A 27,981-nucleotide genomic window follows, 5' to 3' on the forward strand; every position below is an offset into this window, starting at 1 on the left:
TTTGCCCTATATGAGAATCACTCCCAAAAATCCAAAATAAAATAATTTTTCTTTGCGTGCAATTTTGAGAATTTTTGTGACATTTTGGATAATTATTTGTATTTGTCTGTGCAAGTTTATTTGTTAAATGAATAAAAAATATAAAAAATACGCCGCATTTGCGTTTAGGATTTAAGTTTACAATTGTTAGTAATTAAGTTTGTTTTAAAAAAATGAAAATTACAAAAAATAGGCATCTTTTGCATGTTTAGCATTTAATGTCCAATTGTACAATTTTATGCTTAATTATTACTTAATTGTGTGTTAATTGTTATTGGAAGTTAATTTGCGCTTTTATAAATTAATTTAGTTCTATATGATAATTTAAGGATTTTTAGAATTTAGTTTTAGAAAAATAAAAGAAGAAAAGAGAACAAAAATGTAAAGAAAATCAGAATTGGGCTCTTCTTCAAATTCAAGCCACAAACCCAAAAAATATCCAACCATCCCTACGACCCGGTCCATTTCAAACCGGGTCGACCCAGTCCATAACCCAAATACCCAACACCCCTATTATCTTACATTTCACAAAAGAAAACAAAAACAAAAACAAAAAAAAAACTAAACCTAAAAACTAACCACCCCCCCACTTCTCTTTTTCTTCTTCCTCTCCAAAAACACCCCAAGCTCCCCTCCCATGGCAGCCATGGCTGCTGCCCTTCCCTCCGTCCTTCACCTTCAACACACACACACACACACACAGGCTGCTGTTTCCTCTTCGTCTTCGTCCTCGTTTCAGCTGCGTCAAGCTTGAGCTCAAGCAGCCATGGCTTCCCCTCTCGCTGCTGCGTCTTCTTCGTCCTTCGTGCTACTGCTGCGTCGTGCCACTGCTGCCATGGCTGCGTCCACCTGCTGCTACCCGCTGCTTCTTCTTCGTCGCTACTGCTGCCTCGACGAGCTGCTGCTGCGTCTTCTTCATCCTTCACTGCTGCTGCTGTCCGCTGCTTCCTTCTGTCATGGCTGTGTCCATCTGCTGCTGCCCGCTGCTTCTTCTTCGTCGCTACTGCTGCCTCGACGAGCTGCTGATGTGTCTTCTTCATCCTTCACTATTGTTGTTGTCCGCTGCTTCCTTCTTCAAGTTCTTCGATAATCCGTTCGGGGTCATCTTCGGCGTCGAATTGTTTTGGTGCGATAATCGCTTCCGGACGGATTTGTTTTCATTCAAGTTCTTCGTCGTTCCGATCCGGTTAGTTGGTTTAAGTTTCGTTTCTGTCCGTAATTTGTTTGATATTTTTCGGATTTGAAATCAAATATGTTTAATATTAACTTCATGTTCATCATTTTGTTTTTTGTTTTTTTTATCTTTCTTCAATTTGTTTCATTCATTTTTCTTGTTTATTTTTAGGTAGAAATTGATTAGCTTAATTATAATATTGTTAGATTTAAGTTGAAGATTCAATTAATTATTTTTCAGTTTTTTTTATTAATTTAAAAGGATTTAATTTTAATATAGAAGAGTGTTAATTTAAATCGCTTGAATCCGTTGTTTGTTGTTTAATATAGATTTAATTCGTGTTCATTTTGTTTGAAATTCGTTTTTAATTCAGTGATTTAATGTGAGTTTATGTTTTGGTTTTTAATTTTTTGATTTAGTTTGAATCATGTATCTTTGTTGTATTTTGTTGGATTAATTTGAAGATCAATTGATTATTTGAGTTTAGTGATTTGAATCTGTTTATTTATTTTTGTTTAAGTTTGATTTGAATTTGAGCTCATGCTTTGAATATATTCGTTTGTTATTATTGGTGAATCTGAAAATAGATTTGTTGTTTAAAAAGATTGTTCAATCAAAATAATTCCAGTTGTTTCTTGTTGTTCATCATATAGTTTGAGTTTGTTCATAAAATCTGATTAGGAATTGGTTATAGCTGCAATATTTTGGTTAGAATTGATTAGTTGAACTTGTTATAGCTGACGGGGTAGATTGGTAAATTACAATATTTTCAGGGTCAAAATGGTAATTTCAGTAAGGTCAGAGGGGTATTTTTGGAATTAAAATTCTGAACAATTATTTATTTTGAGTGCTCTGTCAATTAAGATTAAAATAATATTAAAATAATCAATAATGGGGGGACAAGATATAATGGTGGGGAATAATGCAATTGTTTAATATAAGCATGTGGGATAAGATATAATGGGGTATTTGTTTAATGTAGTGGGGGGCAAAACATTAGGTAGTGGGATTAAAAGGGGGATGGGTCGGAAGATAGTGGGTTTTATGTTTAAAAAAATGCTGAAAGATGGTGATAAATAGAGGGACTTGATCAGATTTTAAAGGGGACAGAAAAAAGATATAGAAAAAAAAAGACAGCAAGAAAGAGAACAAAACTGGAAAAAAAATCTTCTACTTTCCTTCATTGTTTGAAATTAGCATTAATTGCTATTGTTTCATCGAAGCTTGAAGCTTCTTTCTTGGGGTTGATACTCCACCGGTTTGTAAACTCTGATACTGGTCTATTACTGTTGCTGGACTGTTGTTGTTGTGTTGTATTGTTACTACTGCTGCTGATTCTCATCTTCATCTTTTCTTGTTTCCAATACCAGGTACATGATTGTAATACTAGCTATTGCAAGCTAATAATGTGGAAGCATGAATACATATGAAGAATGGAATTTTGAACTTTTAATTTCGCTTTTTCTTTGTTCCTTTTATTGATTGTTTTTAGGCTCTTTCATGTATTACTGAATAATAATTGGAATAAGAGAAAATAACATAAGTTAGTCTTTAATGAATCGGTTTGGCGTAACGGGTTAATTCACTAGTTATGAAGGTTTTAAGATTATCGACAGTAGGTTAATCGTGAACAAGTAGCTAAATTTAGCTAAGGCATGAATTTAAACTAAATTTCGTGAATTAGGCATTAAGGCATGATTTGAGTTCAAACAAGATTAGAAGAACATTTAAGTTTAATAAACTTTCTAATAAGCTTTAGTAACTATGGTTAAATCTAGTTTTCAAATGGTTGTGAATAATTAATCTCAATAGTTTTTTTTTATAACAATGCGAGTTTTAATCTAGCTATATTTGATTCTTTTGAATATTAGTTGTCGAATTTTTATTTTATTTATAATTTCGAATTTTTTTAGTAAAACTCCTTTTCATCAATATTTGTATTAATCTAGCAATTAGTACGCCATGCTTTCTTAAATTCTTCTTCAAAAAAAAAGGCTCGTAATTAATTAGGATTTTCTTTCTTTATTTTAGAGACTAATTTTAATAGAAAAATGTGACGTTGCAAATTCCTTTTAAAAAATAAGAATGAGATGAGCCTCGCCGAATAAAAAATACAAATTTGTGGGGCCCTCAGTAAATATTTGCTTTAAAATTGCTTAGACTTCGGGATGGACCGTTTAGCAAAATTTCACGGCCCTACCCAAAGTAAATGATACGCTAGTCGCTTTAGGCGCGCCTTTAATAATTTAATCTTCTTAAACTCGGGTGCACATTTATGTGACCCAAATCCAAATCTCAGCGGAGTCAAAGAGTGTCGACGATCACGGGTACATTGATTGTGACGCGGTTCGAAATACATTTTCACAACGTTGCAATTCCCTGTAAAATAATAATAATAATGAAAGCGTTAAAGAGTTAAAATCTGCACATAAGCTCATAATTGTATAAAAAATCAGATTAACAAGCCGAATATGACAGTTGAGCGACCGTGCTAGAACCACGGAACTCGGGAATGCCTAACACCTTCTCCCGGGTTAACAGAATTCCTTATCCGGATTTCTGGTTCGCGGGCTGTAACACAGTCATATTCTTTTCCTCGATTCAGGATTAAATTGGTGACTTGGGACACCCTAAAATCTCCCAAGTGGCGACTCTGAAATAAATAAACAAATCCCATTTCGATTGTCCTTTAATTGGAAAAACTCCTTGTACCCTCGCGGGGCGGAAAAAGGAGGTGTGATAGCTCTGGCGACTCTGCTGGGGACTATTAACCCAGAACCACTGGTTCAGGGTTAGAAATTCGAGCTTAGATAAATTGTTATATTTGGCTTTATTTGATTTTTACATGTTTGAGCCTAATGTGCTAAATGCTGCTTTTACCGCTTTGATATTATCTGAACTCTATATAAATTGTGCCGAAACCTTTCTCTTCTTACCTCCGGGGATGTGCTTACTGGTTGAGACTCCATATTCTGTTAGTGTCATACCTTGAAATAAGAAAGAGGCCGGACAAGTTACTAAGCCGGATGACCCTTTGGTTCCCGGAAAGTTGCCCCCTCCTCGATTCGAGTTGTCCGCCCGGGTACACAGTCTAGAACACCGACTCAGGTTTTGAACATAGAATAACATGACTTCATGCCGGATCCCTAGTAGGAACGATTATTTGCATCATGTTGCATTTTGACTTAGGGGACTCAACACAGGGGTTTGGTCCGTCTAGAACTAGCAACCTGAAATGAAAAGACCATCCTGATGTATCATATTTGTGTTGTGCATTTATTTGTTCCGAACCCGCATGTTGACCAGTTTTTGAATCTCGGGAACGTTGGGAAAAAAAAAGAGAATAGCGGTTAGGGAATTAATTATTTATTTTTGAGAAAAACCAATGCCCAAATACTGTCAAAACTCTATCGAAATTTTGAGAAAATGAAAAAATGTCTTACTAGTTTGTTTTATTAAAATCAAAAGAAAAATAGAAAAAAAAGTCGTTGTCCTGTCTTGTTTTTTTTTAAAAAAAAATTAAAAAAAATAGAAAAGGAAAATAGTTTATCTTGCCATGAAAAAGAGTCTTGTTTTTAAAATGGTTTTTTATTTTATTTATTTGTTTATGAAAATGCCAAATTTAAAAATAAAAAGAGTCGTACATTGAACGTGGTTTTGTTATTTGTTGCAAAATATATATATATATATAAATCCAAAAAGTTTTTCTGTATTTCCAAAAAATATATATATATCTTTATTTATTGCAAAAAGTATTTGTCTTGCCAAAAAAGTCTAGAAAAGTTTTTTTAGACCTCCAATTTTCAAAAAACAAAAGAAATCCAAAAATATTTTCCATTATTGATTTCTTTAGAAAGTCTTTTTAATTGTTTTAAGAAAAAAAATAATAAAAAAATAATAAAAATAAAAAATATTTTCTTTTAATTTCTTCCAAAAAAGTCAGAAAATATTTTCATTCTTCTTTCAAAATTGAAAAGAAAATTCAAAATTCAAAAATATTTTCTTTCTTCATTAGAAGTTTTTCTTTCGAAATTCAAAAAAAAAATTAAATCTTTTTTCTTTAGAAATCCTTCTTTGCAAAAACGCTCCCTTTCTTCTTTGTAAGTCTTTCCTTCAAAAAATAAAATAATAATAATAAAAAAAAGTTAGTTTATTTACTTTATTCGTGATCGCCCGAACTACGTTGGTTTGATTCTCACTGGAGGTGAGATATGTAGGCAACCCTCATCGGGTCCAACCTCCCTTTTTGTGAAAAAATAGCCAAAAAGTCTATTTTAATTTTCATTATAAATAAGTTGGATGATGACATTTTTTGAAAAAAATAGCCGAATGTTCCTAAGCGGGACGCCGGAAGGCTGACATTGTATAAACGGCCATCTTTGGTCATCATTTTTTTGATTTTTGACCGGTTGACTCTTGCAGCCTTAAAATCTTCGTTCCCGAAGTGCTAAAAGGCCGCATTTGAAAACCGAGTCCATCGTTTTGAAAAAATAATCTTGGAAAAGAACATAAATAGTTTTATTTTGAGTCAAATAAAAGTTTTTCGTTGGCATAATCACCTTAATAAATGTGCAGGATGAGCACAATACAAAACGAACCCTTTTCAATAATGACCAAGATCCCTTTTGAGTTGCGATTATGATGGAATGACCTAGGCAAGGAAGGGCAAGACAAAATAAAGAAGTATCTGAAAGATCTCCCGGATTTATTAGACATCCAGCCTCGAGGTGATGTTATCAGATCATTGGTCACTTGCTGGGATTCAGCACACAATGTATTTCATTTCTCGGACTTTGAGCTCACCCCGACATTGGAAGAAATAGCGGGATACATCGGAAGTGATGAAGCTCCGTTAAGGTTCAAGTACTTGATTGCACCCAGAGCCGTCACTGTACACCGATTTTTGGATTTTCTAAAAATACCCCGAACATTTCACCATCCAGATTTTGCAAAAGGTTTCTGCAGTCTCCGCCTCATATATGCTAGATACGGCCACGTGGGCGGGTTCAATAAGCCAGACTTCAAACTATGCAGTAGAGATAACCGACAAAAGTGGGATGAACACAGGCTGGTAGCTTTTATGATAGCTTTTTTGGGTCTTATAGTGTTCCCAAGGAAAGACGGAAACATTGATTTGAAAGTAGTTGGGGTCGTCAGTACCTTGCTCACCCAGGATAAAAGCACTCTGGCGCCTATGATTATGGTTGACATCTTCCAGGCTCTCACTGCTTGCCGAGCCGGGGGCGACTTTTTCAAGGGATGTAACCTATTGTTGCAAATGTGGATGACCGATCATTTATGCCACCGCTCCCAGCTCTTGGGTTACGGTTTGCCCGAGAAGACTTGTATTGGAGAATTTTACACAAGAATCAAAGGGGTTAGTCTACGCGAGGGAGTCACAGCTTGGATGTCATTCTTCCGAACTCTCACTGCCAACCAAATCCAGTGGACGCTCGGATGGTTGCCTGTTGAGGAAATCATATACATGTCGGCAACCAGGCCCCACTTTCTGTTGATGGGACTTAAAAACATCCAACCCTATGAACCGTATCGGGTTTTGAGGCAACTTGGGAGGTATCAAGTAGTACCGAAAGATGAAGACTTGAGTACCCAAGTGGTTGAAATCAGTCTTGACGGTCGGTTCCCCGAAGAAGAAGTTCGCCAGATCTGGAGTGAGTGTCAACATTTGACGGCAAATACTTGTGTGTTGGATATGGCTAAATGAGAAGTTTCCCCGGGGTATCACACTTGGTTCAGAGGTGACATGTCCTGCGGGAGACCAGCTAAAAGACCTCATCTCAAAGATTTCGCTGAGTCATCCCAGGAGCAATGGAACTGGTTAGCAAAGGAAAAGGGTTATCGGGCGGAGATCGGTGAGTTGAAGCAACAGGTTGAAAGTCTGAAATTCAATAACAGTATGCAAGTTGCTGCGGATCGAGGTGAAAAGAATAGATTGGCCCAAGAAAATGAAGAACTTAGGGCCCAAAATCCAGAAATTGAGAATGGTTCCTGATAAACAACCAAGGAGTCGATCAGATGAGCAGTTGATAAAAGGGCTGAAAAATGAAGTCAGGGAATGGCGGGATGGTTTAGAAAAGTCTAAGAACGTCATGGCAGAGCTCAAAGTACAGTGGGATACAAGAGCAGATAAGCGTCACCGATACTTGAATCAATTGAAATGCGACCACGAGAAAACTGTTGCCAACATGAAGAGAAAGGTGGCTACACTGGAGGGTAAAGTAGTTAAGCAGGCTGAGGATTTCCAAATTGAAAGCGGACATTGTTACGACTTGTTGGCCCAAATGGAGGTAGAAGTGCAGCAATTGAAGAATCAGCATATGCAGGATTCTCGGGCGTTAAATACATGCAGTGATCAGATAAAACGCCTGCTTATAGAAAAGAAGCAAGCAAGGGACAGGATTAGAGCCATTGCCCATGCCATTTTTAGAAGATGTCGCGCTTGTGAAGACATGACCCATGCTACTTTTGTCTCAGCAGTGCTAATCTATGTGAAACGGACCATGAATGAATTAGAGCAACTCAAAAGGGACTTGGAACCTAGGCCCGCGGCGAGGCCGAACGATGCCCCGCGGGCAACCATATTTGAAGCTTTAGAGTATGCGTAGTTCGTGTCTGTATTTCTCTATTTTTTTTAGCCTGTGGTTTGTCTGTCCATTGTCTTCTTGCATCAAAGTATTTCCGTAGTATTGGAACTTGTATCTGACCTTAGTTTGCGTTTGTTATTTTCTTTATGCAAAAAGGATTTTAGTTTGTAATAGTTTGTCTTAAGTAATGAAAAATTAAAAATCATTCTGCGTGAACTATGCCTGGTCTGATTCGTGCGGGGTCACGATACGTAGGCAATCTCTATAGGATTCGACCGTAATTAAAAAAGGAAAAAGAGAGAAGAAGAAAAGAGAGGTCCCTGAAACACTCGAAATAGGCACAAATAAAATAAGCCGGGATGATGCATGCGGTCAGAGCAAAAACATGTTAGAAATGGTTAACTGCCTAAGAACATTGCATGCCCCAACGTGCAATTACAATATCTGTTAAGACTCTAACACTGACAAGTTTGTTATTTTTCCAATCAATACCAGTTAGTTTGTTAAAGCGTACTGGCACCGTACCATTATCAAACAAGATCAAAAGGGCCCATACCAGAAAGCATGACTGGTTCAGACAACAGTGTTGAGTCAGAAAAGACGGCAAATCAGATGCTGAAGGAAGCCATGGAAAAAATGGAAAAGATGAGGCTGGAAATGAATGAAATGCAAATAGCCTTAGATAGAGCCCAAAAAGGGCATGAACTACCTGTTACTCCTACTCTCCAACCAGGACACACGTCAGAATACCCCTCTCACGGTCCTTTAACGATTTTCCCAAGCCATCACTACTATCAAGGAAGAGAGGCCTATGATCCCCAAGCTCCACCACCCAGGCAAAACCCTCATCCACCAAATGTTCCCGTCTTTGTGGCACCTCCCCCAGCCCCATTGCACAGATCATCCAGTGAGCCGCTGTTTCAGGCTCATGACACACAATATTACCCCATTCAAAGCACCCGAGCCACATACCTATAATCCGCACTTTGAGGTCCCGGCGGAGATTGAAAAGCCGGCTAAGAGCCCAAAGTAGGACGAGGTGATGCGGAAATTTAAAAGCCTGGAGTAGTCCTTCAGGAACATACACGGGTTAGGAAACCAGGTCAGTGTGGCCTACAAGGATCTATGCCCTTTCCCTGACGTCCAATTACCAGCAGGGTTCAAGATGCCCAAGTTCGATTTGTACGAAGGGCATGGCGATCCTATGGCACATCTACAGGGCTTTTGTAGCAAAATGAGGGGAGCAGGGGGAAAAGATGAGCTACTGATAGCTTACTTTGGCCAGAGTTTGAGCGGGTCGGCACTGGAGTGGTATACAAGACAAGATCCGAGCAGGTGGTACACCTGGGATGACTTGGCATAGGCTTTCGTAGGACACTTCCAATACAACCTTGAGATAGTCCCAGACCGTCTCACATTGCTAAAGCTTGAGAAGAAACCCGGAGAGAGCTTCCGGAAATTTGGGTTTCGATGGAGAGAACAGGCAGCCAGAGTTGATCCTCCAATGAGAGAGGGAGAAATGGTAGATTACTTTCTACAAACTCTAGAGCCAACTTACTTCGGTTACTTGGTGACGTCAGTTGGCAAATCATTCAATGAAGTGGTGAAAATGGGAGGTATGATAGAAGAGGGACTTAAGTCCAATAAGATCCTGAGTTACTCGGCAATTAAGGCAACGACTCAGGCCATTCAGAGCGGCACGGGAGGTGCGCTCGGAAAGAAAAGGAGAGAGGAGGTCACGACAATAAAGGCCGGCAATTGGTCCAGATCTAGAGGTCCTTCCCCTCGTTACCAACCCAGACCCCATCATCTAAACTACCCACACATTCCAAATTACCCTCCACAACCCTACTACCCACCACAAGAACAACATTTTTCCGTCCATCAAGCCCAGACATATACTCAACCTCCGGCTCGCCCGTAATGGCGCGCGCCAGCTCCCCACAGTACATACCCACCTCCACATAATACCTACCCACCACCACAAAACACCTATCCACCGCCAAGAGCCTACAAGAACCCTCCATGGATGGGTTTCAGGGGAAATCCGGCCTCCAGAAATGAAAGACTACAGAGGCAAAGAACCTTTATCGAGTTGGGAGAAACTTATACTGCCTTGTTCCACAAATTAAGGCAGTTGGGTTTATTAAATCCTGTTGAGCCTAGGTTGCCAAATCCCTTACCCCAAAATATGGATCACTCGGTAAGATGTGAATATTGTTCAGGTGCTCCCGGACACGATACCGAGAAATGTTGGAGGCTGAAACATGTGATAAAAGATCTTATTGAAACCAACAAGATCGAGGTACAGGCACCGGAGGCACCCAACATTAACCAGAACCCATTGCCAAAGCACCACGAAGCCCACATGATCGAGCTTGTGCACGAAGGAGGGGAGCAAAAGAAACCCTCACAGACAGTGATGATGATCCGTGCCACTCCGAAAAAAAATCGACCGGTCGGGAAGAAGGGGTACAGTTGAAGGGGGAAGATGTCAAGCCAGTGGTGATATTAGGGAAGAATCCATCCACCGCTACAAAGAAACCAGAGCTAGCCAAGTTGGTAGTATTGAGAGCATCATCTGCACCCGTAGTTATTGTGAAAGGGGTCTACAGGGAACCGGTCATCATAAAGCCGGTAGTCCAATTGCCAATGATTGATAGCAAGGCTGTGCCTTGGAAGTATGAAAAGACAGTGGTAATGTACAAGGGAAAGCAAGTGGAGGAAGATAGTTGTGAGGCGCAGGGACTGACTCGATCATGACGGTGTTTTACTCCCGTGGAGTTGAGAAGGTCCAACCCAGCAGTAACAAAGAAACTCGTGTCAGAAGAAGAGGCGGAGGAATTCTTGAAAAAATGAAAGTGCAGGATTACTCCGTTGTTGAACAATTGAAGAAAACACCGGCCCAGATCTCGTTGTTATCACTATTGATCTATTCGGACGAGCATCGCCGGGACCTGATGAAGATACTAAATGAAGCTCATGTGCCTAATGAAATTTTAGTAAACCACCTTGAAACAATTGCAAACAAAATTTTTGAGGTAAACAGGGTAACGTTCTCTGATGACGATTTGCCAGTGGAGGGCACAGAACATAATAAAGCTCTCTACTTGACTGTCAAATGTGAAGATGCGGCATTACTCGGGCATTGGTGGATAACGGTTCAAGTGCCAATATTTGTCCATTATCCACACTGAACCAGTTGAAGATTGACCATGATAGAATCCACAAGAACAACGTTTGCGTCCAAGGGTTTGATGGAAGTGGAACAGATACCGTGGGGGATATTATACTCGAGTTAACCATCGGCCCAGTCGAGTTTACTATGGAGTTCCAGGTATTGGATGTCGCGGTATCTTATAACCTTTTGTTGGAACGACCGTGGATCCACGCGGCCAAAGCAGTGCCATCCACATTGCATCAAATGGTCAAGTTTGAATGGGACAGACAAGATGTCGTGCTGCATGGGGAAGACACTACGTGCACAATGGGAGGTGCCATTCATAGAAACTAACGATAACAAAGGTCCCTGGGTTTACCAGATTTTTGATGCAGTGTCAGCAAACAAGATTCCCGAGGGTAAAAGCATTCCACACCCCAGGATAGCTTCCGCAACCGTCATGATAGTTTCGGAGATGCTAAGTAATGGGTTCGTGCCGGGAAAAGGTCTGGGGGCTGAGCTCCAGGGAATTGTTCAACCTGTCTCTTTGCCCAATAATTTAGAGACTTTCGGATTGGGATTCAAACCAACTGCAGTAGATATAAAGCGAGCCCGAAAAATGAAGAAGAAAGTTTGGGTTCTTCCCAAGCCAGTCCCGCGTCTCTCTAGATCTTTTGTTAGAGCAGGTGTCACAAGGTCGTCAGTCCCGAAAATTTGTGGACCGTTGATTGGGCCAGATGGAGATTTGGATGAGGGCTTAGAAAGGATGTTCGCAGATGTCAACACAATAGAAGCTGGAGAGGGTTCCAGTAAGGCAGACATACAGTTTGTGGAGCCTAGGGCCAATGTGAACAATTGGACAGCTACTCCTCTTCCTACTCAGAGGGAGTCCTGGTAGTTGGCTCTGATTTTCCTTTTTGTTTTCTGGATTATTCCAGGGTTGTAATCTAGATTCCTTTTTATTTTTTACTGCTCAGCAAAGTGTGAAACCTTGTTATCCCATAATTCAATAAAACGAAAAAGTTTCTTCTTTATTCCTTATTTTATATGTTATTTTTAATTTTGTTTCCTTCGTTTCTTTTTCTAAACAGTTCTTTTCATACTGGTTCTAATGACATGGCATGCGCAACAGATCTTCAACCTAGTCTAAAAGATCAATCTGATTCTGAACTAACTATACAAGAGGTCGATTATGATAATGAATCGGAATATGATGAGGATGGAGCCTTCGAGGAGATAAATAGGGAGTTAAGTCAGTTTGAAGAAAAAGCCAAACCCAACTTAAATGACACAGAAGCCATCAATTTAGGGGATGCCGACGATATCAGAGAAACTAAAATAAGCATCCACATTGCACCAAATATCAGGGAAGAATTGATCAAAACACTTATTGAGTTCAAAGACGTTTTTGCATGGTCATATGATGACATGCCGGGGTTAAGCACAGATTTAGTGGTTCATAAATTGCCCAATGACCCGACATGTCCTCCCGTCAAGCAGAAATTGAGGAAGTTCAAAACGGATATGAGTGTGAAGATTAAAGAAGAAGTAACCAAACAGCTGCAAGCAAAGGTTATTCGTGTCACTCGATATCCTGATTGGTTGGCTAATGTGGTGTCGGTGCCAAAGAAAGATGGGAAGATCAGGGTGTGTGTCGATTACCGCAATCTGAACAGGGCAAGCCCAAAGGACAACTTTCCTTTACCCAACATCCATATCTTGATCGACAACTGCGCCGGACGTGAGCTCAGATCTTTTGTAGATTGCTATGCTGGGTATCATCAGATTCTGATGGATGAAGAAGATGCGGAAAAGACAGCATTCATTACGCCGTGGGGAACTTATTGCTACCGGGTGATGCCATTTGGTTTGAAGAATGCTAGGGCCACATACATGAGAGCAATGACTACTGTGTTTCATGACATGATCCATAAAGAAATCGAGGTGTACGTGGACGATGTGATCATAAAGTCTAAGCATCAGGAAGACCATGTAGCAGACCTAAGGAAGTTATTTCAAAGACTTAGAAGGTATAATATTAAGCTTAACCTGGCTAAATGTGCTTTTGGTGTTCCATCTGGAAAGATGTTGGGATTCATCGTCAGTCGGCAAGGTATTGAACTGGACCCGTCAAAGATCAAATCTATCCAAGATTTGCCACCGCCGAAGAACAAGACAGAAGTAATGAGTCTGTTGGGAAGGTTGAACTACATCAACAGATTTATTGCTCAACTCACAGCAACCTATGAACCCATTTTTCGGTTACTGAAGAAAGATGTCGCGATAGGATGGACGGCAGAATGTCAGGAGGCATTTGACCAGATCAAAGGATATTTATCAAATCCACCTGTGTTGGTTCTGTCACACCTCCTTCTTGCGCGCCCGCCCCGAAGGGTTAAATGCGCGAGGGAGTTTTTCTAATTTAAGTGACAATATTCGAAATGGGATTATTTATTTAATTCAGAGTCGCCACTTGGGAAAGATTTGGCTTTTGGTGTCCCAAGTCACCAATTTATCTTGGATCCCAAATCGAGGAAAATATTCGACTTTTCCAAATGAAGTCTGCGAACCAGAAATTCTAAGTAAGGAATTCTGTTGACCCGAGGGAAGGAGTTAGGCACCCTCGAATCCCGTGGTTCTAGCACGGTCGCTTAAATTGTTATAATGGCTAAATATCTGATTTAAATACATGTTATGACTTACGTGCTTTTATTAAGTTTAAACCGCTTTTATTATCATTTATTTTATAGAATTGCAACGTCGTGAAAATGCATCTCGAACCACGTCGCAATCAATGCACCCGTAGTTGTTAACGCATTTCGACTCCGTTGAGATTTGAATTTGGGTCACATAAATGCGCACCCGAATTTAAGAACGTAATTTAATTAAATCGTGCCTAAAGAGTCTAACGCATTATTATCTTTGGGGAAGGCGGTGAGATTCACTAAACAGTCCATCCCAAACTCTAAGTATCTATTATGGTTAATTGAGGGCCCCGCAATTTGCATTTTTATTTGGCGAGGCTCATCTCATTTTTTAGAAGGATATCCTAAAGTGACTACATTTCTATTACGTTTGTCTTTAAAAAAATAAAAGAGAAAAATACCAAACTTACTTGTTTAAGCAACTAAACACTAAATCTCTACTATGTGTGGCGAGTCCGAATTTTGCTTGATTGCCTAACTGGTTGTTTATGAGGTGAGAATTATTTCATGCCTTATTTTCAAAGAGTGAATAAGCTTTGTTAATTTGATAAGAGAGATTGCAAGCAACAGATAACTCGTACTAAATTTACATTAAACAAACCTTAAGTTTGAACTTTATAATTAACTTATTTAGGTTTGATAAATGAAATCGGCTACTTATTAAGAAAACTACTATTAATTGGATTCGAGAATGCCTATCAGTTTTCCTCGAGAGTCATCGCATTGTTCCGAAACAATGAATCTATATTGAAGCCCATATCGAAACTATGTAGAAACAAATAATCTAACAAAAGGGTTGGCGTACATTATCACCCTGTTAACGTAACGCTGCATGAGAATTAGTTTGGGGTACACTTATCTTGAAGTCAAATGGAACCGAATATAGCAGATTCGATAGTTTAGAGATCTAGGCAAAAATACATACATATGCTTGCTATGATTCTATGTTATGATGTCATAACTGAAACAAAACTAACGGTTGTATGCATTAAAACACATCTGATCTAACGAGCAAATGCTATCCAATTGTTCATCTCAAATTAGAATGTATGTTAATTTATACAGAGTATTTGCAGTTTGCAGTTAAACAAATACAGGCTAACTAACATTCAACCTATTTTGAACACAAGTATTATAAAGTAAACAGACATTCGTTTCTTTATTTCTGCTTCAAACTTCAAACTTTCGACAACATATGGTTTCAGAAGTTGTGTACCTGGAAATGTTTGACAATTAAAGAAAAAGAGAAGTCAGCAGAGTAACAATGGGAGCAACACCAAACAGCAGCAGTAACAACAGGTGACAAACAAGGCAGTGGAAATAGAAACCCGAGATAGACCAAACTTCAGGAAATAAACCAATGCAAACTACAACCAGTGAACTCAGTTTTAACTTGGAAGGATCAGAATCGATTGAACAAGTAGAAGAACAAATGAAATCCAGACAACAATGTGAAGAAAACAGTTCCTGGTTTTTCTATCCTTTCTCTCTTGTATCTGTGTGTGTGTATATCAAAATCTGTTCCTCCTTTTATCAGCTTCAAATCAACCCTTTAACAGCCTGTTTAGACCATCAGAACACCCTCCCATGTGCTACTCCTTTTCAATTTCCACTCACTATTTAAATAAGAGCACAACCCCATGACATTCCCTTGGCAGGCTTAACTTTTTAGTAATGTTTATTATTTCTGAAACTTAAAGCAGAATATGGGCAGCAGGATGTAGTCTGACAGCATATGCTGTCAAACTATTTAATTCAAAAAGCACTTAGGCAGGGCACAGGCTGTGCACAAAATGCACATGTTGTGCACAAGTGCACATGCCTTCCAATTTCAGAACTGTGACTAAACAGAACATTGATTTTTACATTTCTGATTCAAATTAACAATTATAAGCACTAAACTCAGTTCCTAAATAATTCAGGCCATGCTTATCAAAAGTAAATCGATTTGTTATTTGTTCAGGCAGCTGAAAACTAATTGACGACACATATCGACTCGACTATATTAATCATAACATGTACAATCGTAGCCAAAATCAGACATTTAACAGTATCGAACGCATGATTTGAATTGTACTGACTAAGCAGAATTGTACTCGAGGAATCAGTTAATCAGTTCAAATTTGAAATTCAACTAATTGCACAACAAATACATACATACACATTATCAGAACAAGTAGAAAAAGGACTCAATCAAACAACAGAGGTTCAGGCAAGGTGGACAGGACACAGTCGGTAAAATTCGAAACACAAACTTCACAACAACATGAACAGCCTTTTAAACAAACATGGACTAACAGAATAAAGAAAAGAAAACAAAACTCACCTTAAATCCCGAAAAATCAAAAACCCTAGCTTGGACTCGAACAGACCTTTCTTAAGGCTGAACGGACTTTAATCGAAGTGTTTCTCATATGAGAAACACTTCGATTAAGGTCTATTAGACCTTAATCTCTTGGTTTAAACGAGATACGGACCAGTGACGAGGAACCCTAAGGTTCCAAAAATTAGATCCGGGATTCATGCTTCCCTGGTCAGATTCGGACCAAACCAAGCATGGTTTGGTCACGAGGGGGGTCTGGGGAGTGTCTGGTGTGAAGTTGAGGCCGACTGGTGTAAATCAGGTTCCGACTCGAATCTTCAAATGAAGATTCGAGAAGGTGGGAGGGGATTCGAAGTGTGTGATTGGTGGATTTGGGTTCAGGATGGTGAGGAGCATCTACGGTGTTAAGGGTGGGGTCACCGGCGTCCATGCCGCCGGCTTTCATGGTGAAAGTATACAGGGGCGGCTAGGGTTTGAAGGGGAAGGGTCTGGTGAAAACGAAGGCTGGGGTATTGGATAGGGGGGCAGGGTATGGTTGTAGGTTTATATAGTTAGTGGATAGGTAGATCCCGGCCGTTGGATGAGACATGATGAAGGGCCAGGATCCTTCGACTAACAGGGAACGGCGTCGTTTCAAGGGTAAAGGGTTGAGGTCGGTCCGGGTGAGACGGGTCGGGTCTGTTAGTGGGTTCGGGGTGAGAGATCTTGGCCGTTGATCTTTCAGAGATCAACGACTCAGATCAGCCTGGATTAAAACGGCGTCGTTTGGACGTTCTTGAAGTAGGCTGGTCACGGACCGGGCAAGCATGGGTTTTGGGCTGAGTTTGTTTGGGCCAATTTGTTTAAAATTGGACTGGCCCAAGTCCGAGAATTTTTTTCTTTTATTATTATTTTATTTTCTTCTTTATTTTAAAAACAAAACCTAAGTAAATCAAATTAAAATTAAATAAACACTTAATACAATTATTTGCACACACATATTAAAATATTTAAAACAGGTAAAATAAAACAAAAACAAAATCACGGACAAAGATGCCTATTTATGATTTTCTATTTAACGAACGGATCCCGGTTCAAATTACGCATGACACATACATTTTTTGTATTTTGCTTTAATAAAAATAAAATGGGCAAAAATTATAAATAATTAACAAAGTGCCATGTAAAATCAAAAAAATTGTACTATAGGACTATTTGTTATTATTTTTATTTCTTTTTGGAGCGATTGTCGCGTAAGACAAAAATCACGTGCTCACAGCTGCCCCTCTTTGTTCGGAAACACGAAGGGTTTTCGTGCAAAGATAAAGTGAGCGGATATGAGCGATTTTTGCCTATGGACTACTCCGTGTGAAGCATTTTTGAAAGATTTGACCGAACCTTTGCTCCAAAGGTTTCCTACATATCCTGGGCTAAACAGGAATCAGGTCAATGTAGTTCGGGAAGTTTTGGTAGCTGGGACTACCATGGGACTGCGATGCTTGTTGTTACTGCTGTTGCTGTTGTCACCTGCTTTACTGACCGCCTTATTACAACCAAAGAAAAATTAAAACTGAACTAAATACTTATATGCATGTCAACTGCTAGTTACAAAATCCCTATCTATGATTCTTTTGCGACTTGATCATGGGTCTTAGCTGATTTTGCTTGGAGACTTCGATCCGAATCTTGATGCTTGCGAATTGTAGGTGCTTGTTTAACCTCTGGGATACTCAGGGAGACGTGACTGGCAGAGTTCTGGACCTTAATCAAATCATGGAATGATCCGCCTTCCATTTTCTCCGGTATCTCGGGACATCTTCTTTTTGTCCTTTTCTTTTTTAGATTCTGAGTTGAGACTCATCTTGTGGGTCATTTCGATCCGTGTGGCTCGAGGTTAGACCTGCGACAGAAAACAAACAAACGAGCGAAATTTTTTGCCCCAGTTTCACTAGGAAAATTTCGTGAATTATTCGCCAGAAAGTTCATAAAATTGATGAAGGAAGATAAAAATGCTCAGTTCAGGGTTGGAGCCCTAATACCGAATAGCTGGGGAGAAGTTCAGTTCCTAGAGTTGAAACTCTAATACTGACCAATTGGGGAAAAGTTCAATTTAGGGTTGGGGCCCTAATGCTGACTAAAGGAAAAAAGTTCAGTTTAGGGTTTAAAACCCTAATGCTGACTAAAGGAAAAATTCAGTTTAGGGTTTAAAACCCTAATGCTGACCGCATGGAAAAGCTCAGTTTAGGGTTTAAAACCCTAATGCTGGCTGAATGGAAAAAATTCAGTTTAGGGTTTAAAACCCTAATGCTGACTAAAGGAAAAATTTAGTTTAGGGTTTAAAACCCTAATGCTGACCGCATGGAAAAGCTCAGTTTAGGGTTTAAAACCCTAATGCTGGCTGAATGGAAAAAATTCAGTTTAGGGTTTAAAACCCTAATGCTGACCGCATGGAAAAGCTCAGTTTAGGGTTTAAAACCCTAATGCTGGCTGAATGGAAAAAGTTCAGTTTAGGGTTTAAACCCTAATGCTGACTAAAGGAAAAATTCAGTTTAGGGTTTAAAATCCTAATGCTGACTGCATGGAAAAGCTCAGTTTAGGGTTTAAAACCCTAATGCTGGCTGAATAGAAAAAATTCAGTTTAGGGTTTAAAACCCTAATGCTGACTAAAGGAAAAATTCAGTTTAGGGTTTAAAACCCTAATGCTGACTGTATGGAAAAGCTCAGTTTAGGGTTTAAAACCCTAATGCTGGCTGAATGGAAAAAGTTCAGTTTAGGGTTTAAAACCCTAATGCTGACTAAAGGGAAAATTCAGTTTAGGGTTTAAAACCCTAATGCTGATTGCATGGAAAAGCTCAGTTTAGGGTTTAAAACCCTAATGCTGACTAAAGGAAAAATTCAGTTTAGGGTTTAAAACCCTAATGCTGATTGCATGGAAAAGCTCAGTTTAGGGTTTAAAACCCTAATGTTGGCTGAATGGAAAAAATTCAGTTTACGGTTTAAAACCCTAATGCCGACTAAAGGAAAAGGTTCAGTTTAGGGTTTAAAACCCTAATGTTGACTGCATGGAAAAGCTCAGTTTAGGGTTTAAAACCCTAATGCTGGCTGAATGGGAAAAGTTCAGTTTAGGGTTTAAAACCCTAATGCTGACTAAAGGAAAAATTCAGTTTAGGGTTTAAAACCCTAATGCTGATTAAAAGGAAAATTCAGTTTAGGGTTTAAAACCCTAATGCTGATTGGCTGGGGACAAAGCTCGAGAATACTAAGCGACCTCTTTTTTTTGAATTTTCTTGTTTTAGTAGAAGATAAAAGGGAGTTTCGTGGAAACTTACCTTTCGAGTGAATTCCTTGTTGCCAAAATATTTCTTGTACCCATGTACCTTCTTCTTTGGGCGACACCTGCTTCTTGCACGGTTGTCTTGGATTACACCTATTTCAACTTTCAGACAAATGACAATTGTTAGTTCGGAAATGATGGTCTGTTTGGTGACCTTGATCGTTCCCGGTTGCTTTGTTGCGTCTTCATTTCTGTTGTGAAGTCCCGCCATTGATTTGACTCATATGCTGAAACCCTTTAGACCGCTCAGGCTTGTATTTCCAGATTCTGTGATGATTTGCCTCGTAAGGCTCTTTTTTTTTTTTGTGTCCCGTTTTGCTTGGAGGTTCTCAACGGGGATTTTATTGGAGGTATTTTGTGGGGATTTGTACAAAGGAAACCCTATGGGGGAATATTTACAAAGTGGATTCTTTGTGTGGATTTTTGTACAATGGGGCATGCTGGGGATTTGTTTCGAAGCGGGCTTTCTAGGCTTGGTTAGGGTAAGCTTGTTGGGGAATTTTTACAAAGGGACTCGCTGGGGATGTGCTGGGGAAATTCCAACGGGGATTTTTTTTTATATATATATTGGGGAGACTTTGTGGGGGATTGTACAAAGGGAGACTCTGTGGGGATTCGTCCGAAGGCGGACTTGCTGGGGGAAATTTCTCTTTTTCCTCTTTACTTTGAATGCCATCAAACATCATGATTCATCAGGCTTGGACAAACGTACCAACGAAATGAGGCGTTTTCCTTCATGAAACGGAATTCCGTGAAAACAAACCTGCCACCTGCCCTTTCCGGTGTATCCTGAACTTGGGGTTAAAACATAAAAGGGATTCGAAGAGAAACAAAGAAAGGAGAAAACAAATTTCAGGAAGGGAGTGTCCCTTTGGGGACGAGAAAGACTTATCTGAGGAAGATAACGCTGGCTTTAAATGACATGACATGCTCTTTGGACTGGACGCCTGACCTTCCATGAACTTGCGTTTCCCTGAACCAGAACGGATCTGTGATTCCAAACCGGTGGAGCTTTGCCGAGACCTCCTTGGGGTGGAGTCATTCTTTTCGACCAACAGCGCCCTTTGCGGGTTTTCGCTGGCTGACCTCTCTCATTTCTCTTCCTGTCATCGCTTGATAGCACTCTTTGTGAGTTTTTAACTAAACAAGCTCTCTCATTTTGGTTTCTCTACTCCCGTCACCTCGCGGTGCCCGAAGGTTTTCACCGACGAGACTCTCTCATTTTATCTCTCTCAATTCAGAGTGTGTCGGTCTCCATTTGTGACTTGTATTGGTTCCCCACTATCTTTGGTAATTGATTTGAAGGCTTGTGCTTGGTAAAGAGAGGTAGATGATACTAACTTCTAAACTACTCGACGTGCCCTGGTTTCAATTTCAGGGTGAATGGGATTTTATTATTGGTGTGACTGAACCTCAGGGAGAGGCTGCCTACGTATCCTTTCGGAATCAAGTCAAACGTAGTTCAGGCCTCAATCAATGTTTTTTTTTTTGAACGGTTCAAAGGTTTGTAAAGAGAATTGGGCAGTGTTTGGGGAGTAGTGGGGAATAAAACCTTCATCATTTCAAATGTGTCAAGACTACTGGAGTATAATTCAGACGTAGTATCTCTTGACTGCATCCGCATTTACTGCTATGTCGGGGTCATTTCCTTCGATATCACCTAAATACAATGCTCCTCTCGGCAATATCTTCCTTATGATGTATGTGCCTTTCCAATTTGGAGCAAACTTCCCTTTTGCTTCCTCATGATGCGGCAGAATACGCCTCAGTACCAGCTGACCTACTTCGAAATTCCTGGGTCGGACTTTCTTGTTGTAAGCACGGGCCATTCTTCGTTGGTACAACTGTCCGTGACAAACCGCGGCCATTCGCTTTTCATCAATCAAAGTCAATTGCTCTAACCGAGTCTTGACCCACTCGCTGTCTTCGATTTCTGCTTCGACAATGGTTCGAAGCGAAGGAATTTCTACCTCTGCCGGTATTACAGCCTCGGTCTCATAAACCAGAAGATAAGGAGTCGCTCCTACTGATGTGCGTACCGTAGTGCGATACCCCAACAGTGCAAATGATAACTGCTCATGCCACTGTCGGGAACTTTGGATGGTTTTCCTCAAAATCTTCTTGATGTTTTTGTTTGCCGCTTCCACAGCACCATTGGCCTTTGGCCGATAAGGAGTAGAATTCTTATGCGTTATTTTGAATTGCTCGCATACATCTCCCATTAAGTGACTGTTCAAGTTTGCGGCGTTATCTGTAATGATAGTTGCAGGAATACCGAAACGACAGATAAGATTTGAGTGTACGAAATCCACTACAGCTTTTTTAGTGACCGACTTGAGGGTGACGGCCTCTACCCATTTTGTGAAGTAATCGATGGCAACCAGTATGAATCTGTGTCCATTCGAAGCCTATGGTTCGATTGGTCCAATAACGTCCATGCCCCAGGTGACAAATGGTTAAGGTGCAGACATGGGATGCAGCTCCGTGGGAGGTGCATAAATCAAATCACCGTGCACCTGACACTGATGACACTTCCGAACGAAGCTAAAGCAATCCTTTTCCATGATCATCCAGTAATAACCTGCTCGAAGGATTTTCTTCGCTAAGACATACCCGTTCATGTGAGGTCCGCACACACCTGCGTGTACTTCGTGCATGATCTTTCTCGCTTCCTCGATATCGACACATCTTAGGAGATTGAGGTCTGGGGTCCTCTTATATAACAATTCACCGCTCAGAAAGAAACCACTTGCATGTCGCCTAATGGTCCTCTTTTGATCTCCAGTAGCGTGCTCGGGGTATTCTTGTGTCTTCAGGAACCTCTTGAGGTCATGGTACCAAGGCTGCGTATTTGATCCCGCCTCTATTACATTGCAGTAACCGTGTCTTTCCTTGATTTGGATTTCCAAAGGATCGACGTGGGCGTTGCCCGGGTAGGGTAGCATTGAAGCCAAAGTAGCAAGTGCATCTGCCAGTTCATTGTGACACCTCGGGATATACCTGAACTCTATTGATGTAAAGCGCTTGCTGAGGTCCTTCACATGCTGTCGGTATGGGATAAGTTTGACATCCCGAGTTTCCCATTCACCTTGGACTTGTCGGATAACCAGGTCAGAATCTCCCATAATCAGTAAGTCTTCGACATCCTGATCGATTGCCATATGCATGCCCATGTTGCAGGCTTCATACTCAGTTGTATTATTTGTGCAAAAGAAACGCAGTCTAGCTGTGGCGGGATAATGCTGACCGGAAGGCGAAATCAAAATTGCCCCAATTCCTACACCTTTGGCATTCACGGCTCCATCAAAGAACATCTTCCAAACATGAGCGTCCTCTGAGACCACCTCTACGGTGTTTACTTCTTCATCTGGAAAGTAGGTACTCAATGGCTGGTATTCCTCATCGACCGGATTTTCGGCCAAATGATCTGCTAGCGCCTGGGCTTTCATTGGCGTGCGAGTGACATAGACTATGTCGAATTCGGTAAGTAGGATTTGCCACTTGGCCAGTCTCCCAGTAGGCACCGGTTTCTGAAATATATACTTCAAAGGATCCAGCCTGCTTATGAGGAAAGTAGTGTGGGCTTGGAGATAATGTCTCAGCTTTTGAGTAACCCACGTGAGAGCGCAACATGTCCTTTCCAACAGTGTGTATTTGGCCTCGTAGCCGGTGAATTTCTTGCTCAAGTAGTAGATTGCTTGCTCTTTCTTTCCGGTTATGTCGTGTTGCCCGAGGACGCAACCGAAAGAGTTCTCCAAGACTGTCATATACAAGAAAAGTGGCCTCCCTGGTTCTGGAGGGACCAAGACTGGGGGGTTCGAAAGGTATTCTTTGACTTTATCAAAGGCTTCTTGACACTCAGTTGTCCATTTAATCGTCGCATATTTCCTTAACAGCTTGAATATGGGCTCGCATGTGCTTGTCAGCTGGGCAATAAACCGACTGATGTAGTTCAACCTGCCCAACAGACTCATCACGTCTTTCTTTGTTCTCGGGGGAGGCAGATCTCTGATGGATTTTATCTTAGTTGGATCTAGCTCGATACCTCTCCTGCTTACGATGAAGCCCAAAAGTTTGCCCGACGGAACTCCGAAAGCGCATTTGGCTGGGTTCAGCTTCAAGTCATACTTCCTTAATCTCTCGAAGAATTTCCTCAAGTCTTGGATGTGATTATCCTGCGTCCTGGACTTGACTATCACGTCGTCCACGTACACCTCTATTTCCTGATGCATCATGTCATGAAAAATGGCAGTCATGGCCCTCATGTAAGTAGCCCCAGCATTCTTCAAACCAAATGGCATGACCCGATAACAGTAGGTGCCCCAAGGCGTGGTGAAGGCAGTTTTCTCGGCGTCCTCTTCATCCATCAATACCTGATGATACCCAGCGTAACAATCTACGAAAGACTGTATTTCGTGTTTGGCGCAATTATCAACGAGGATGTGGATATTGGGCAGTGGGAAATTATCTTTGGGACTTGCTCTATTCAAATCTCGGTAATCTACACATACCCGAGTCTTCCCGTCCTTTTTCGGTACTAGAACCACATTCGCCAACCATGTTGTATATTGGACTACCCGAATCACTCCCGTTTTCAGTTGTTTAGTGATCTCCTCTTTAATCTTGTCACTGACCTCAGTTTTGAACTTTCGTTGCTTTTGTTGAACTGGAGGACAATCAGGATGAATCGGCAATTTATGAACCACTAGATCAACACCTAGTCCCGGCATGTCATCATAAGACCAAGCAAACACGTCTTTAAATTCAAAAAGAAGTTGGATTATCGCATCTCGCGTTTTCTTGTCCGTGTGAATGCTTATTTTGGTCTCCCGGATTTCTTCAGGAGTTCCTAAATTAACCGGTTCGGTGTCATTCAGATTTGGCTTAGGTTTATTCTCAAAATGTTCCAACTCTCGGTTTATTTCCCTAAAAGCTTCTTCCTCATCATATTCTGGTTCTGGGTTCAATAATTCGCAGTTAAATAGCTCGTTGTGATCTGGGCGTGAAGTCCGCAAGCATGTCATATTTAAAGCCGTATTATTATAACTGAAAGGAAAGATAAAAGGAAAAATAACAAAAATCAGAACAAAAGAAAGAATGGGAAAGCAATGTTGATTTTTTTTTTTTTCTTTGGAAAGTTGGAAGACAACAATGTTTACAACTTAGGAATTCAAAACAACAATGGAAAGGAAGAAAACGTTCAAGTTATGTCCTGGAGATAGCTTGTGACACAGGAAAGGTGGCAGGACAGGTCTACCCGGACTTCCGTCTAGTCGGGAATGGCGTGGCCTCCCAGTTTTGAAGTTTGGCGTTCGGCCCTACGTACATCATCTCAGCAGTGCTTGTGCCTTCACTTGGTTGAACCATGTGGATCTCGTAGAGCATCTCTCTCATCGCTCCACATATCTCCTCGATTTCCTCAGCTGTGAAGACCTCATCATCTTCTTCTTCGGCGTACCTTGGCCTGATGAAAGTTGCATATAAATCTGGCAGTGGTTGAGGTAACTTCCAACCCTCATTTTTCCTTTTCTTTGCCCACTCTTCGTCTGCTGGAGTAGGTTTGAAACCTAGTCCAAAAGGTTTCTTGGTGACTGGCAAGGTAATGGGTTCTGTTATTCCCTGAAGGGTTCGTCCAAGCCCCTTCCCTGGCCTAAATCCGTGCCGGATCATCTCTTTGGCCACCATAACCGAGGCGTTAGACAAGAAAGGCTGGGGGCAGGGTATTCCCTCTTCGTGCTGCTCTGCCAGTACAATCTCAAAAGCTTGATAGACCGTATGTTCGCTCCCTTCTCTCGGTTCCAGATATGGGATGGATGGGTCCCGATAAATAGCATGCTCATCTTCCCCATGGACCACGATCTCTCGGTCTTCGTACTCGAACTTCACCATCTGGTGAAGAGTGGAAGGCACGACTCCTGCCGTATGGATCCAAGGTCTGCCAAGGAGAAAATTGTAGGATGTATCCATGTCGAGCACCTGGAAGGTTACTTGAAATTCGACTGGTCCTATGACCAACAACAGGTCTATTTCTCCCATGGTATCTCTGTTGATGCCGTCGAAAGCCCTTACGCAGACATTGTTGGGTCGGATTCTTTCGGTCCCAATTTCCATTCTTTGTAGCGTGGAGAGCGGGCAAATGTCAACACCTGAGCCCCCATCCAACATTACCTGCTTGACATAGTAGTCCTCGCATTTAACTATTAGATGCAAGGCTTTGTTGTGTGCCGCTCCTTCTGGGGGTAAATCGTTCTTGCTGAAAGAGATTTGGTTGACGGCGAAGAATCTTTCTGTCATCCGCTCCAGTTGTTCCACCGAGGTTTCAACTGGCACATATGCTTCATTCAGGGTCTTCAGTAAGATCTTTTGATGCTCGGTCGATCTCATCAACAATGACAGCATGGACACTTGCTCGGGGCACTTGCGCAGTTGATCTATCACTTCGTAATCCGGCATTTTCATTTGTTGGAAGAACACTTTCGCTTCTTCAACGCTTACAGGCTTCTTTGGTGGGAAGCGCCTTTGTGTGGCGTTGTTCAGCTCTTGGGTATTTGAATACCTTCCAACGAAAGTATTTTCTGGAAGTTCTCCCATGACCTCTTTACCTTTGTACATTACCAAAGTCTTTTGATAATTCCATGGCACCGTGGACGAGTTGGTCATCGGCTTTTGTGGCACGCGTCCGATAACCATTGGCTCATTCAGCTGAAGTGGTTGAATCGTCCCCCGGACCACATAGGCCCCTTTGGCACGTACATAGGTTTTGCCTTTTTGATTCCGAAGTTCTGTGTCTTCTCAGCTCGACCTCGTGGTATGAAAAGAACTCCATCCTTTACCGATACCATTTTCTTCTCCACCTTCTTCTCAGGATCGCTCTTTATAACCTTGGCCTCCTCCCCCTTTTCTGGTTTCTGGTCTGTCTCAGCCCTTTTCCCCGTGTCGACAATGGCAATTATATCTTTCAGAGCAGGGTCAAATTCTTTGTCTTCGCAAATCATTCCGATCAGCGGCCCATTATTGTGAGCAGGCAATGGATTGTTAGTCACATTTGGGATCTCCTCGTCCCTTAGCACTATTTTCCCTTGCTCTATCAAATTCTCGACCTCTCTTTTCAACGACCAGCAGTCATTTGTATCATGTCCCTCGGTCCCCGAGTGATAGGCGCATCTGACTCCAGCTTTGTAAGAAGGTGACATCGGGTTTTGCCTTGTTGGAGGGATTGGTTGCAAGAAACCCAACTGGACTAGCTTCGGGAACAAAGTAGAGTACGGTTCACCGATGGGCGTGAAAGTCCGCCTTCTGGGTGGCTCCTGAGGGCGGAAGTTATTCTGCGGGGGTTGTGGGTTATAGTGGTTGCGGTAAGGAGGCTGATTTCTGGGAGGTGGAGCTGGGCCTGGGGTTGGCTTGTTGCGGTGGATGGGCATAAGGCTGGGCATTCATGACCATATAAGGTTTATGGGCATATGCCAAATTTGAGTGGGGGTAGTAGTGTTGTGGGGTTCTTTCCGGAAAACGGGGCCTGGGATGACGATACTCCCTTGCTTCCGAGGCTGCCATAGTCGTTTCTTCCTTCTTCTTCCCTCTTGTCATTCCTCCGGACCCGCTTTGGACGGCCTGGGAAGTCGCCCTTATGGCTGCTTGACTCAGAATCCTACCTATTTTCAGGACATTTTCCACCATCTCTCCAATCTTGATCGCTTCCGCGAATGGCTTACCCATGGCTGACATCATGTTTTGGAAATAATCAGACTCTTGAGCCTGGAGAAAGGTAGTGACCATCTCCACTTCATCCATGGGAGGCTTCACTCTTGACGCCTGTTCACGCCACTTAATAGCATATTCTCTGAAGCTTTCTGAAGGTTTCTTCTTCAAATTCGACAGAGAATTTCGGTCTGGCACAATGTCGATGTTATACTGGAATTGTTTCACAAAATCTCTGGCGAGATCATCCCATATATGCCATCGGGACATTTCCTGGTCCATATACCATTCCGAGGCTATCCCTACTAGACTTTCCCCAAAATATGCCATTAGCAGTTCTTCTTTTCCGCCGGCTCCCCGCAATTGGTTGCAGTATTTCTTAAGATGTGCAATGGGGTCACTGTGCCCATCGTATTTTTCGAACTTTGGGGTCTTGAAACCCGTTGGCAGGTGCACGTGAGGGAACATGCATAGGTCGGCGTAAGAGACGCTCTTCTGTCCGCTCAATCCTTGCATATTCTTCAAACTTTGTTCAAGGCTTCTCATTCTCTTGGCAATCTCATTTTGTTCTGCAATTCTGGGGTTCTGATCCTGCCCGGGTGCAAGCTCGCACTGAGGTGGTAGAGGATTAGTGCTGGTAGCGAACCTAGTTGGTTCCATTGAGAACGATGGTGCTTGAAATGTAAAAGAGGATGAGTCAAAGCTTGGCTTGTACGTGGCAGGCTGTGCCGTAATCGGGCAAGGCGATGCAGTAAAGATGTTCATGCTTACATCAGTGGATGACATTCGGGGATGAGGCTCAGAAGGCGATCCAGCAGAGAAGGCTGAGGTGGCTGGGTACCCGAATGGGGTAGCAGGATAATTTATGGGGACATTAGAAGTCCCACTCGACCTGGAGAATAATTCAGGGAATCCGGGGATGACACTTGGCGGTTCTTTCCCATTATTCCAGTCGTCCAGCATT

This window comes from Nicotiana tabacum, chromosome 6 (assembly GCF_000715075.1).
Source record: "Nicotiana tabacum cultivar K326 chromosome 6, ASM71507v2, whole genome shotgun sequence".
Lineage (NCBI taxonomy): Eukaryota > Viridiplantae > Streptophyta > Magnoliopsida > Solanales > Solanaceae > Nicotiana > Nicotiana tabacum.